The sequence below is a fragment of the Diabrotica undecimpunctata genome, unplaced genomic scaffold, assembly GCF_040954645.1.
Source record: "Diabrotica undecimpunctata isolate CICGRU unplaced genomic scaffold, icDiaUnde3 ctg00003265.1, whole genome shotgun sequence".
NCBI classification, from domain to species: domain Eukaryota; kingdom Metazoa; phylum Arthropoda; class Insecta; order Coleoptera; family Chrysomelidae; genus Diabrotica; species Diabrotica undecimpunctata.
In genome coordinates, this window is record NW_027314462.1 from 1 (window position 1) to 14,766 (window position 14,766).

Consider the following 14,766-nt stretch of genomic DNA (forward strand, 5'->3'; position numbering starts at 1 on the left):
CGCGCTATCTCAGAGTCTTTGTTTGTTGGCAATAACACAGTCCTCCTATAAAACTCGTCTCGAACCTTTGTTTAAAGTTTGAGGTGAAATATTCTGTACTTCTGTAGTTATCCTTTCTTTGAGGTCTTCAATGCTAGTTAGTTGTGTTGGCATATACTTTGTTCTTGAGATAACCCCACAGAAAAAAATCCAAAGGTGTAAAATCTGGCGATCTAGCTGGCCACTCAATAGTACCCCCTTAGTCGAATCCATTTATTGAAGGAAGATTTCATTCAAGTAATTTCTCACCATTAAACCATAATGGGTTGTTAAACCGTCCTGCTGGAACCAGACGCGCTATCTCAGAGTCCATAATGGGTTGTTAAACCGTCCTGCTGGAACCAGACAGTTTCATGCGGTAGGATCTATTGGATTGGATTATAAGTTAGCCAACTAAGAAAGAACATCGTCTCTTAGCATGCTTAAATATTTTTAAACTGTCAAATTACCATCTTCAAATAGAGGACCAATAATATGATCTCCTATACCTAATGCCTGCCCAAACATTTAACTTTTGAGGATGCTGAGTGTGTGTCTCACGCATCTAATGAGGATTAAAATACATTCTGTTAGCTCCTGCACAAAAGTCAATTTACATGGATGAAGTTTTTCTCATGTAGACACCTTAGGACAGATGTGTTACTCACATTATTTTGACGTGCAATTTGACGTGAACTTGACGTTGGATTATCTGCGACACTTAACAAAATATGCACTTTCACCTCATCTTCAATGAAGTTCGGTTTTCTTTTTAATGGTTTGACATGTTCAAGTTCTCTGAATTGTGCATAAATTTTAGACACAGTACCTTGTGCAATATTAGGCAACTGAGGATGCCTCTGATTAAATAAGTTTGCTACTTAAACTTGACTTCTACAATTCTCCCCGTAACCGATCATCATTAAACTCTCAATTCGGTGAATCTCAGTTAAGTATTTCACTTTTATTTCTACAAGAAATTAGCTTTTAATTAGGAATTTATTATTTTAATGTAAAATGTCAATGTAAATGTTAACTGATTGATAACAATCCGCATTATTTACCGATTTAGTTTAATTAACTGTCTATCTAGACAGTTTTTATCTATCCATGACAAAAAATGTTAACACGGTTACTAAACAAAAATTTTCCCCAATATACTGACTCTTAGAGTGGAAGTGTATTGTCTGTATTTAGCTAATTTAAAATAATACCATAACACCTGATAAATTATTAATTTCAAAATTTCACCTTGTATTATCCATTATAGACTCTACATGATATAGTTCGTTGAAATCAGGTTGTTAAGAATCTTCTAAAAACATAAAAATATACAGGGTGTTTAATTAATAATAAGGATTATGAACTATGCCAGACTTGCGTGGATCACCCTGTACATTTAAATTTATGTTTAAAAAGCGCACATTTAAATTTAAAATTAAACATGCCCAGAGTTTTTTATTATTTTCTATAATAAGGACACAAACAATTTTATTCCATAAGTGGTTTCCATACTGTATAATAAATCTTATGGTCAGTGTTTAAGTCTTATTTTTACTGATTGGTTGAATAGCTCTCTTATTACATGATTTTTGGCGTAATGTGCAATGAGGTGACGATATTTATTTAAATAGTTTAGAATAGCAATATCATAACCCAACAGCACATACTAAAAAACGATCCAAGAGACATAAAAATATGATATAATAATTATGGACCATAAACAAGAGGATTTAAGGAAACTCGAAACTAGAAACTTTAGTTTTTTTTATTCCATAGTAAATTATGAGGAATTTACTATGGAATCACTAACAGGAGAATTTTACTGTCATAATGGCATGTTTTTGTCTTTTTAAAGACGAATTGCATGCTGTGATTTTTTCTGACGGATATTCTCAAATTAAAGTTGATTTTATGTAATCGAATGAACTATCATATAAGTAAAGTCGTCCCAGGAACGCAACTCAACAATATTGGTAATATCATTTTAAAGTCGTCTACTTTAAAATGTATAATGTATGTCTCTGAATTGTCAATATAAATGAGTTAGATAAAATTAAATTATTAGAAGAATTTTTCACCAAGTAACAAAAAAACAAAATTTGTTTAATTTACTAATGTTTGTATTTTGAGAACGATTTCCGAAATGGAAATTGAAACGCCAATAAAGTTACTTTAACCTTAAAAAAAAAAAATAGAAACTTTAGAACGAAATCGTAGAAATAAGAATTAATAGTTCATTCCTATGTGATTAATTCAACAGGCCAAGATCTAACCTGTGGGGCCAAGGGTGATGATGGTATTCATCAAAAGAATTTTTAATTCTAATATTAATGAATGATCAATATGCTTTACACTACTATCTAAAAACCCAATATTTCCATTAATTTGTTAAGCAAATAGTGATATAAAAATCTCAAGATATATAATCGTTTTATTTAAATTTAATTAATAAAAATTTGTTTTGATATTATATTACAGCATTTCTGTCCTTTTCTACGGCATAATATTTCACACTTTAAAAACCGATCTAAACTCATGTCTCATCTATTATATAACAATAACATTTCGTTTGCATACTGTACTATATAACTTATGTAACAAACAACTCATTAAAAGAACAATTAGTTTATCCAGCCCAGCCATTCTCAAGATCAAACAGATCTCATGCCTAAAAAACTATTCCTCCTCTCTACCTGTATACCTTGTTCCTAGTTTTATAAATTAAATGAATAGATTTAGGCCCTCCTTTTATGATTCAATGATTGTAAACTAAAGAATACATTATCTATGGGCTGAGAAACAAAAAAAATCTCAGGGGAGAGCCGAGAATGTGAGGGTATCATCTTCATTTGCACAACAAAGACTAAACCGTTTCTTCAATTTTTTTATTAGAGTTACGTGTACTTGAGTACTTAGAAATATTTTTCCTATAAGAACTAGTCATTCGCACAAATGTTAGCGAATTTCAAATAATATAATGGACTATTAGATTATACTTTTAGCCGACAACAAATTAGGAAATAAAAATAATGATTAATTATTTAAATTTTTAACATGATGATGTAATAGTCTTGTAATGCCATAATACAGATTGTTGTGCACAGAGTCAACTTTTTAATGACAAGAGAAAGAAAGGTAATAGTATTAAAAAGTTTAGATACCACAAATTATTTAATACTACTATCACGAGAAATTTTTCGATAACGCAAAGCATCGAGAAGAAACTTAGTTTATTCGTTCGTAAGGTACTGAAAAAAGTTTATTAGAGTAACATTTTTGTATTCATAATAATTAAAGAGGGCAAATAACGTATAATTTTCTATAGATGCTCCCAAATATTCAATATATAATATATATGTATATATATATATATATATATATATATATATATATATATATATATATATATATTTATATATATATATATATTTATATATATTTATATATATATATATATAAAAAAGGGGGGTTGAGGTTAATTGGGTATACAGCTGATTAAAAGCCAAGTGTACTCTGTTTAACAATTCATTATATTTCGCCAATTTTCATTGGCATCATCAGATGAGAGCTACAATTATTTAAAACATGGTAAAATACAATTTAATAATAGTTTGTTGTTTATATACTTACTTAATTGAGGTTAATGGCAGTGTGATTTATTTTAATACCATCAAGTAAAAATTTTTTTGTTGGAATAATGTTGATTGTAGTTGATGTTGATTACAAATTAAAACATAGGAAACAAATACAATTTAAAAATTAAACGTTTAGTTCGGTAAATGTCATTAAGGTTAAGTACTAGAACTATCAAATATCGAATGTTATTAATTGACTTTTGTGAAGATGATTAGTTCCATGGTGTTGACGTAGTAGTTGTTTATTTGATTAATATTTACTGTAAGGTGTGTTATAGTTGAAAAATTTTTGAAATTACATTATGTGTTGTATTAATTATTTAATAGTTATATGTGTCTATTTATAATGTTTGTTTTTCGATGTGTAATAAATAAGCATAAATCTCACTCAGATGTTCAACATCTGATTTCTTATTTATTAAATTATCCATTTGAGTGATAAATGCCATCTCGAGGAAGAGTCTTTTATTGAGATTATTTTCCATTGCAAGAATCTTTGTTTCACTGTAGTTCATTATGTGGTGTTCATCATGTACGTGTTTTGCAAGGGAACATCTATCAGGATATAATCTGCTGTCACTCTTGTGGGAAGTGATGCGACTTTTTAGGTGTCTGTTGGTTTGGCCAATATATTGTTTGTTACAACTTCCGCACGGGATACGATAGACTATATTAGATAATTGATCAGTAGGTGTTTTATCTTTTAGTTTGGTGAATATCGAATTAATGTTTAACACTGTGTAATTAGCGATTTTTATGTTGTCGTCAACTGATTTGAAAATTCGTGTAAGTTTAAACAATACGTAACAATAACAACATAATAACAACAGATTGGTATATGAAACCTATTAGTTCCGGAAGATACATTAACTATTGGTCATATCATAAGCATAGCACAAAAATTAATCTTATAAAACAAATGAAAAACAGAATTTTACAGATTGCAGATCAATCACTCTATTATAAAAACCTAAAAATCCTTCATCAGCTCTTTCTAGACAATTCATACCCAAACACATTACTTACTAAAATACTATTCAACACAACAAATGATACATTATCTGTAACACAAACCATCTCTAACCACACACCACAAAACACTACACCTACACTAGACACAACCCCTAACACTAATTTAACTCCTTTTAAATACTTTAAATTACCCTTCATACAAGACTTAACACCGAAACTTACACGAATTTTCAAATCAGTTGACGACAACATAAAAATCGCTAATTACACAGTGTTAAACATTAATTCGATATTCACCAAACTAAAAGATAAAACACCTACTGATCAATTATCTAATATAGTCTATCGTATCCCGTGCGGAAGTTGTAACAAACAATATATTGGCCAAACCAACAGACACCTAAAAAGTCGCATCACTTCCCACAAGAGTGACAGCAGATTATATCCTGATAGATGTTCCCTTGCAAAACACGTACATGATGAACACCACATAATGAACTACAGTGAAACAAAGATTCTTGCAATGGAAAATAATCTCAATAAAAGACTCTTCCTCGAGAGGGCATTTATCACTCAAATGGATAATTTAATAAATAAGAAATCAGATGTTGAACATCTGAGTGAGATTTATGCTTATTTATTACACATCGAAAAACAAACATTATAAATAGACACATATAACTATTAAATAATTAATACAACACATAATGTAATTTCAAAAATTTTTCAACTATAACACACCTTACAGTAAATATTAATCAAATAAACAACTACTACGTCAACACCATGGAACTAATCATCTTCACAAAAGTCAATTAATAACATTCGATATTTGATAGTTCTAGTACTTAACCTTAATGACATTTACCGAACTAAACGTTTAATTTTTAAATTGTATTTGTTTCCTATGTTTTAATTTGTAATCAACATCAACTACAATCAACATTATTCCAACAAAAAAATTTTTACTTGATGGTATTAAAATAAATCACACTGCCATTAACCTCAATTAAGTAAGTATATAAACAACAAACTATTATTAAATTGTATTTTACCATGTTTTAAATAATTGTAGCTCTCATCTGATGATGCCAATGAAAATTGGCGAAATATAATGAATTGTTAAACAGAGTACACTTGGCTTTTAATCAGCTGTATACCCAATTAACCTCAACCCCCCTTTTTCATCTACCAGTTCAGCTGTTATTTTAGAGGATATATATATATATATATATATATATATATATATATAAACACAACTATTTGGGTATGCAGCGGAAGATAGGACAAAGAAATACTCTTTTTAGTCTACCAAGCTTTCGCAAATCTTTTTTTGCATCATCAGGGTGCTACAATAAACAAAATTAGTACAAATTACAGAATAAAAATTATTTTGTATCTTACACTAATTGAGGTTAGTTGTCATGGTGTTTATAAAATGAAATGGACAACTCATCTGACTCCTACAGATAATAGCGAAAACTATTCAAAAATTTTGTTTTAAAACGTTCTTTTATAAAACACATATTTAGAAATACTTAAAAACACATATACATAAACATTTAGATAAAATTATGTTACAATACAATTACAGAACATGTAGTCATAATATAAAATTTAGGTTATAAATATTCTTATCAGAAACAAAGAATTGGTTGTGAATTAATTACTATATATATATTGTTATGATTGTTTATTTTGACTTTAATCTTAGTTTATTGAGCCAATAAAAAAGAAATATAATTTATTTGTTATCAAAAGTAAAATAATCCTTATATTACCTGTGTTCGATGGATTCAAAAGATTTTCTAGTTGTCTTTTATCGGGAGAGAGAAGAAAGGATAAGAATACAAATATATTATATTACAAATATTTACGTTTCTTTATTTTATATGAACGAATAAAACAATTATTAAATTCGTTATCTTATCAATTAGCATACAAGAAAATAAATTAAATTTTTATAATAATAAGATTATAAAGCTACATACATTTATATTACGTGAAAACCAATTTTACTTAAAATTTTCTTTACTTGAAACAAGAAACAACAAAACTTTAAACTTTTGATTAGCCTAACAAAACCTCAGTTCTTAAATTTGAATGCTAATGACCATGATGTCGAAACGATCCTTCACAGATATAAAATTCAATTGTACAAACACTTACAGCTTATTTTCTTCTTGAGTTGTATGTTGGAAAATACCCAGAAAAGTCCAGTCTCCTCAACGATGTGATCCCTCCTCTTTGGCACCTCGGCTCTTTCTTAACGTCTCTGCAAACCTCCGGCAGACTACACAAAAAACACCTGATTCACTTCTCCAAACTCAGCTATTTATTTATGACACCAGGACCTCCTTTTGTCAACTTGATGCCGTAAGAGTACTTTCACATATACTTTATAAAATGCCCACGGTAGATACAAGGACCTCTTTTAATCTACTTGTTATCTCCTTCTTCAAACTATTCACTTCTTTTCGTTACGCCGGTATCCAAACTCACGAACCACACCCTATCTTGAGACAAAAGACTGTTTCCTTTCGATGACCAAAATATGACTCTTCTCCTGTCTCATGATCGACTCACAAATTCCCATTTAAAAACGACCGTCCAATCAAAAGCTCAAATTGTGTTTACCATGATTTTTGGAAAAGCCTAATTTCGGTTTCAGAGAAAACTAAATAGCTTACTTTAAAATTGGTTTTTTCAATACATCATTTATACATATTTCAAAAGATTAGAATATGGTCATTTAATACTCGACTATACAAACAATGAATAGATTAACTTACAGGTAAAATGTCTTCTAATTCTAAACAAAGGTTTTTTTTGATAATTTTGTTTGAAACGGAAAAAGGTCGTTTGCCAAACAACGTTCTATTCTTATCTACACTAAATCTTATCTTAAATTACTATATACATTTTTGTTTATAATGATATCTTAAAATTTTATTCCGATGGATATTTTTATTTATTTTTCTTTCGTTGGGAAAGAAAAAGTATGACAATATATATATATATATATATATATATATATATATATATATATATATATATATATAATATATATATAAGCGGGGATCCTACAGCTTCTGCCGCTTCCCGCATTTCGATAGCCATCTTTTTCTATCTCTCCAGGTGTCTTCATCAATGGCTCTGTCTTTCATGGTTTCCCTAACACCTTGTATCCAAGACTTGGCTGGTCTTCCTCGTTTCCTTCTATTACTTGGATTGTATTCCATAGCTCTTTTTGGCCATCTGTTGTCGTCCATCCTCTGTACGTTTCCATACCATATTAACTGTCTAGTTTCTATTCTTTCAGAAGTTGTATGTACTCTATCTGTTTTTCTTCTAATTTAGGTATACGTTCTACTCTTGATATACGGCAAGCTCTTCTCAGGTAGTCCATTTCAACCGTGTCAACTTTTTTCTTTCCTTTTACTGTCATTTGCCAACATTCTGCTCCATATGTAAGAATGGGCTCTACAATTACTTTGTAGATAGTCATTTTAGTTCTCATAGTAGCTTTGTTGGACCAAAGTATCGAATTCAGAATTTGAACACTCTTCCTGCCTTGTTGCACTCTATAGTCTATAGAGTAGAATTAATTACTATTAACTTAAAACGACAGAACGTTAGATCTTAAATGATAACAATGTAAAGGTAATAGTATACGTAATAGACGCTGAATTTTCTGAAAAATAAGAGGCAAAAAGACTTATTTTGAAGTAGAAGAGATATTATATATCTCATATATAATGAAACTTATATTGTTGACAATGAATTGCCTTTATTGGTAGGTTTGTGGTTATCTAAAGTTAACAATATTGAGTATAAGTTGCTTAAATTGTTGGTATCTGTCTTTTTATTAATGGTTTTTTTTCTTGATAAATGAAAGCCATCTCGAGAAACAATCTTTTTTTAAATAATTGCTCTCCGTGGATAGGATTTTCACATTTGGAAAATCAAAAGAGTGCCCTGTTGTGTTAGCATGTGTGGCTAGGGAACATCTATCAGGGTGTAACCTAATGTCACTATTGTGAAGAGTCAAACGGCTGGAAACTTTTTGGGAGGTGTGACCTATATAAGAACCTTCACAGCCTAAACAACAAAGTTTGTATACAACATCACTTTTATCTGAGTTAGGTACTTTGTCTTTCAATTACTTGTATAAAAATCCCACAATTAGAGTGCTTTTATAAGCAATTTTCACATTTGGTAAATATTGAGCAAAAATTCTGGTCAATTTGGGAGAGACATCCTTAATAAATGGAAGTGATACAAAAGATATTTTAGGAATATTGTTAGTCAGTGAATGGGAATCAGAACTAACTTTCATAGCACCTGTATTTTGGGGAGGGTTCACTTGTGTGTTGAGTATAACAGAGGATGTGTTAAAGAGTCTTTAACACATCAAGATAAATTGAAACAACAAAAAGTGTCAAGAAGAAAATAGTTAAAGCTAATTGGACTGGGTTGAGTAGTTGGAGTAAACAGGGCTAGGCGTTGTTACTGGAACAAACGTGCTGGTGCCGGTTGGACCATCACACAGTAGCGCGTCAAGTGTGTCAAGAGTTCGTTTTTAAACTGTCTTTTCTAATAGTCATTTAGTTTAGCTAAATCCGGAAGCAAACTTTTTAAAAATTCTAGATTCTAGTCTCTTCCAGAGTGATTAACATTATTCGTCTATGCTTGGGATTAACTGTCGCTACTTTCGTTCAAAATGGACTCTGTTTCTGTTTCTCTAGGTAAATTTCCGTGTTTTCGTGACGTTCGAAGGTTCTTCCACTTGTCGTAACACTGGAAAACTGAAAATAAAATATAATTATCGAACCTTGCCTTAGGTATCTGGCCACTGGATGCAGCTTTAAGGCACTTGTGCATATATTTATGAGACACTAGTATAGGAGTAGTAGTAAAATAATGTACAAAAGCTATATAGTACGCTATTCAAACATTGTTCATGCCTGTTCCAACAGAGGCTGTTTGGAAGTTAACAGCACAACGTTATTATGAACTATGTGATCTTAAAAACTACATAGGCTCTATCGATGGGAAGCATTTTCGCTAAAAAAAAATTTACAACACTGGATCGCACTATTATAATTATATGAGTTTTTTTCTGTGGTACTGATGGCCTGCGTAAATGCTGCTGGACTATTTATAACTATTGATGTTGGGGAAGTAGGTAGATTGAGTGACGGTGCCGTATTCCGGTCATCTACTCTTGGAAGATTACTTAACAACGATAAGCTGCTTATCCCCAAATCAACATGATTACCAAATGATCATGTGAATTTTTCGTTTTACTTTGTTGGAGATGAGGTATTCCCTTTACAAAAACATCTGATGCGACCATATCCGAAAAGGGTTCTTGATTAGAAACGAATATTTAACTATTGGTTGTCAAGGGGGCGAAAAAGTGTAGAATGTGCATTCGGAATGCTAACATCCAAATTTGAATTTTTTAAAGATCAATACAATGTCAAGAGGATACAGCGATTTCGATCATTAAAAGTGCCTGCGTTCTCCATAACTTTATCAGACTCAGAGAGGGTAAGTTTTTAAGTCCACAGATCATAAAAGATAACTCTGTTGAGTATAGAGTATTACCAGCTCACAATAACAAACCTTCTTATGAATTACGTCATTATTTAAAATCCTATTTTTTGAGGCCTGAAAGCCCTTTACCATGACAAGACAATTATACTGTGTCAGCAGAATCATTGTAAAATTATTTTTTATCTATGATCTGTTATTAGGACACTATTAACTACATTATGTAAAATTATTAAAATTACATTACTTACCAGAAAAGTTTAATTCGATTGCAATTACATTCCATGCCTTTTTCACAACATCCCTTTTACTATGATCTTGTCGTCGATACTCATAAATACAGGGATACTTTTCTATAAGTTCCACAAATTTAATATTAAACGCTGGATTATTTGACATGTTTAAACACTTTATTTTGTATACAGACAAATATACGAAATACCTTTGTTGCTCAACCACAGGTCAATATTATCAACAAGGACGTCGTGTCGCTAGAAACACATATTGCTCCTCACAGGCAATAACGATATCACGTTGCGTTGGTATGCGACATGAGATTGAAATGAATAGGTTAAATAGATGTCAATAAATATTACTTATTGCGCGTTGCCAGTTGGTAGTTGCGTATTGCTCTGGTGTACGAGCCGCTTTATACTCATCTTCTGTCCTGTCGTTTATTTCGTGTCGAAGGAACCAGGGATTTGGTCAACGACGCTAATATTAGGCAAGCAATAAGAAACCGTCGAAATATATTCATTTGAGCACATCACGTCTAGAGGTCAGAGAACAGAAAATGTGTACAGCCTTGCGATCCAGCTGGCAACCGGCGCTATATTGGTTCCGGATCCATTAGTGAGAAATGCAACTGGGTCTTCAGATGGAGAGACTGAGCAATCCAGGCAAGATCTGTGACTAGAAAAGTTCATCATAATCAAACTGTATGCGTCCATTGCTGGACATAGGTTTTCCTCAGCTCTTTCCATCTGTCTCTGTCTTGTGCGGCTTGCATCCAGTTATTGCTAACACGTTTCAGGTAGTCAGTCCATCTAGATGGTGGACGTCCTCTGCTCCGCATTGCTTCTTGCCTTGGTCTCCACTCTAAAATATGTATTGTCCATCGGTTGTCTGATAATCTAGCGACGTGTCCTACACAATTCCAATTTAACGACGCGATTTTTTCGACAACGTCTGTTGTTTTTGTTCTACGACGTATTTCCTCGTTTGGGATTCGGTCTTTTGGAGACACACCTAACATCTGGCGTTCCATAGCCATCTGAGCCACGCGAATCTTATTAACTACCTATCTCTTTTGTAAGTGTTAATGTTTCCGCTCCATAAGTGAGTACAGGTAACACACATTGATCAAAGATTTTCCTTTAGATTCGATTTAAATACATAGTTTAATTTACCAAACGCTGCCCAGGCTAATCCCATGCGACGTGGGAGCTCACATCATATCCCTTCCATCAACAGCAATATTTCGATTTATCACCAGATTAGTCATTATTTGCGTCTTGTTCATATCAATCTTTAGTCCGACCTCCAAGGAAGCGGGATATAATTTTTCAAACATTATTATTGCATTGCAAATCTTAAATGTCTGAGGTTCTCTCCATTTATATTGAAACCATGCTCGTTCAGATGTGCCTTCTTGCAAGTATGTTCTAAAAGAGTCGTGAATAGCTTTGGAGAGACTGGGCTTCCTTGCCGTACTCCTCGCTGTATATATAATTTATTTGTTTCTTGTTCAGATAGTCTTACGCTAGCTGTGACATTTTGGTAGATATACGAGTATTTGATGATGTTAGTGTAGCGATGGTCAATTCGGCATTCTTTCAATGCTTTTAACATTTTCTGATGGTTTATGGTATCGAATGCTTTCTCGTAGTCGAGAAATATCAGTGCCAATGGTTTGATGTATTCTGCAGACTTCTCTATCAGGCTAGCTGTGGCATTTTGGTAGAAATATTTGATGATGTTAGATCAGGTTCTTTATCACTAGTAAGTGGTCGTTAGTGCTGTATCCTGATCTTAATCTAGCTTGTTCTCTAGGCTGATAGAAGTATAATTTAGCGTCCAGTGTTTTTTTAAATATTTTTGTAAAAAGTTTATGTATGTGTGAAAGCAAACTGATGGGACGGTAGTTTTTTAAATCTGTTTTGCTGATATAAGAATTTTGACATTGTATGAAGTAATATGCATTTGTCTTTCTTTGTAGTAGCCTGATTTTTTCTGGGGATTCTTAGCACCCTCTGCTCCAAACCTGTTCCAACCTCTACCTTGGTTGGGGGTGTTGGAGCCGCCGGAGACTGAGGGCCGTTCAGTAGTTTCGTCTTTAATGGAAAATAACTTTTGGGGTTTTAAGCCATTAAAGCGCCACGCTTGGCTAGTGCGTGTTGTCGAGTTGGTTGTTGGCGAGTTCATCACAAACTTCTAAATTAAACACACCTAGGAACACAGAATGTATGAGGCCTTCTTCAATCTGGAAAAATATACGTCTTGGAAAAAAAATTTTGATATAAACCTACGAGCCTATAAACGATCGTATTAGTAAAACATTTAATTCTAGACCCTTCAAACTACTTCTTCAATTATACATGCCAACTACAAACCACTCAGATACGTAATTTGCTTGAAAATCATGAAAATTTTTTGTTTATTTACTATTACAATCTGGTCATAAGTGACCAATAGGCAATTTTATTCTATCCTATATTACTAGAGTTGCTTAAAATCACGAGTTTACCCTATGGTGTTATATAAACCTACGAGCCTATAAACGATCGTATTAGTAAAACATTTAATTCTAGACCCTTCAAACTACTTCTTCAATTATACATGCCAACTACAAACCACTCAGATACGTAATTTGCTTGAAAATCATGAAAATTTTTTGTTTATTTACTATTACAATCTGGTCATAAGTGACCAATAGGCAATTTTATTCTATCCTATATTACTAGAGTTGCTTAAAATCACGAGTTTACCCTATGGTGTTCTCTTAATCTAATCTGATAAATAACGCACTAATGTTAACATGTGCCGCGCGCACAAGTACAATGCTCTGCTTTTTCACTGTCACTTAAACTAATTCGAAGGGCTTTGCCCTCCTCAGTCTTCTAGTTAGCTTTGTGTTATGAAGGAGCTGGATTGCTTCAACATTCACATGGCTATGGAGTCGTTTGCCATGATTTTCAGCTGTTTTCTTGATAATTGTAGCCACAGTTTCCATACTAAGGTTCTTATAGAGGTCGCTGTTCCTCACGTATCAAGGAGCATTTACAATGTTTCTTAATACTTTATTCAGAGTTGGCTACCATAAGTCGCAATAGGTCGTAGTATTTTTATAAAGTAAAAGCTTGTTGTATATAGATAGAGAACACTTTCTTCCAAGCATTCAATATATTTGTTCTTAACTTCTCTTTTTTTCTTAACAAAAACTTTCCAGCGTAGTTGTGCATCTAATATTATAGCTAGGTATTTTGCCGTATCTGCATGTGGTACTTGCTTATTATTAATTGTAACTGGTATATTTTGTATCTTTTTATTGGTAAAGTGGGCAAAGGTGGCAATGGTATTATGTTGTAATACAGGTATGTCGCACGTGTATAGCAAAAAAAGGACCGGGCCCAACATGTTACCTTGTGGAACTTCTGCTCTAATTTTTCTTGTCTAAATATGTGTTTTCTTTTTCAATTCTAAAGTGTCTTTCAGATATATAAGACTAATATTTGCGAATATGGCTTGGGCAAAAATGTTTTTAGCTTATATAGCAAACCTTTATGAAATATTTTATCGAAGGCTTGAGCAACATCAAGAAATATAGTAAAACGTACCCTCTTTTCTTCGAATGATTTTTAAATTATATTTATGATTCTATGCACTTAATTAATTATCGCATGCTTATTTATGAAGCCAAATTGATGTGTCGGAATCAAGTTTTTTGTTTTAATAATTTTTTCATTCTTTTGAGCAGGAGAGTCTCGAATACCTTAGATATTACAGGAATTAGTGATATCGGTCTCTACGAAGAAACTTTATTGGGAGGTTTTCCTGGTTTATCAATCATTATGACTTCCGCTACTTTCCATAATCTGGGTACATAAATTAACCCAAAGGGTTTTTAGTACCTTACCAGTGATTAAATCATGGCCTGGAGCTTTTTTGGGTTGATATTTTCTTTTATTTCAGTTATTACTTCTTTAGGGGACGTTGGCCTTATTACTTTCTCTACTTGAAATAGTTCTTTTCAACTTTGCTCATCTTCTTGGCTTTTATTGGATTTGAGTGTGTTTTGAAGATGTTTAGAGCAATTATGTCTGCTTTTTATTCTTTGCTCCTGGCCCAATTACCGTCCTCTAGTCTAATGGGCGGGGAGTGGATAATTATTAATTTTAATTTTTTTGTAGCTTTCCATAAAGAATAAACAGTTCTATTACCATTCGTTAATTTGTTTAAGTATGAATTAATTGTACTCGCTTCGGCGGTACATATACTAAAATTGGAACGATACAGAGAAGATTAGCATGGCCCCTGCGCAAGGATAACACGCAAAACCGTGAAACTCTGAGATAGCGCG

General features: G+C 32.3%; 1 pseudogene; it reads left to right on the plus strand.

Annotated features, from left to right (window-relative positions):
• Positions 1-14,658: 14,658 nt before the first annotated feature.
• On the plus strand, positions 14,659-14,751 carry LOC140432218 (U6 spliceosomal RNA; annotated as a pseudogene).
• The last annotated feature ends 15 nt before the right edge of the window (positions 14,752-14,766 follow it).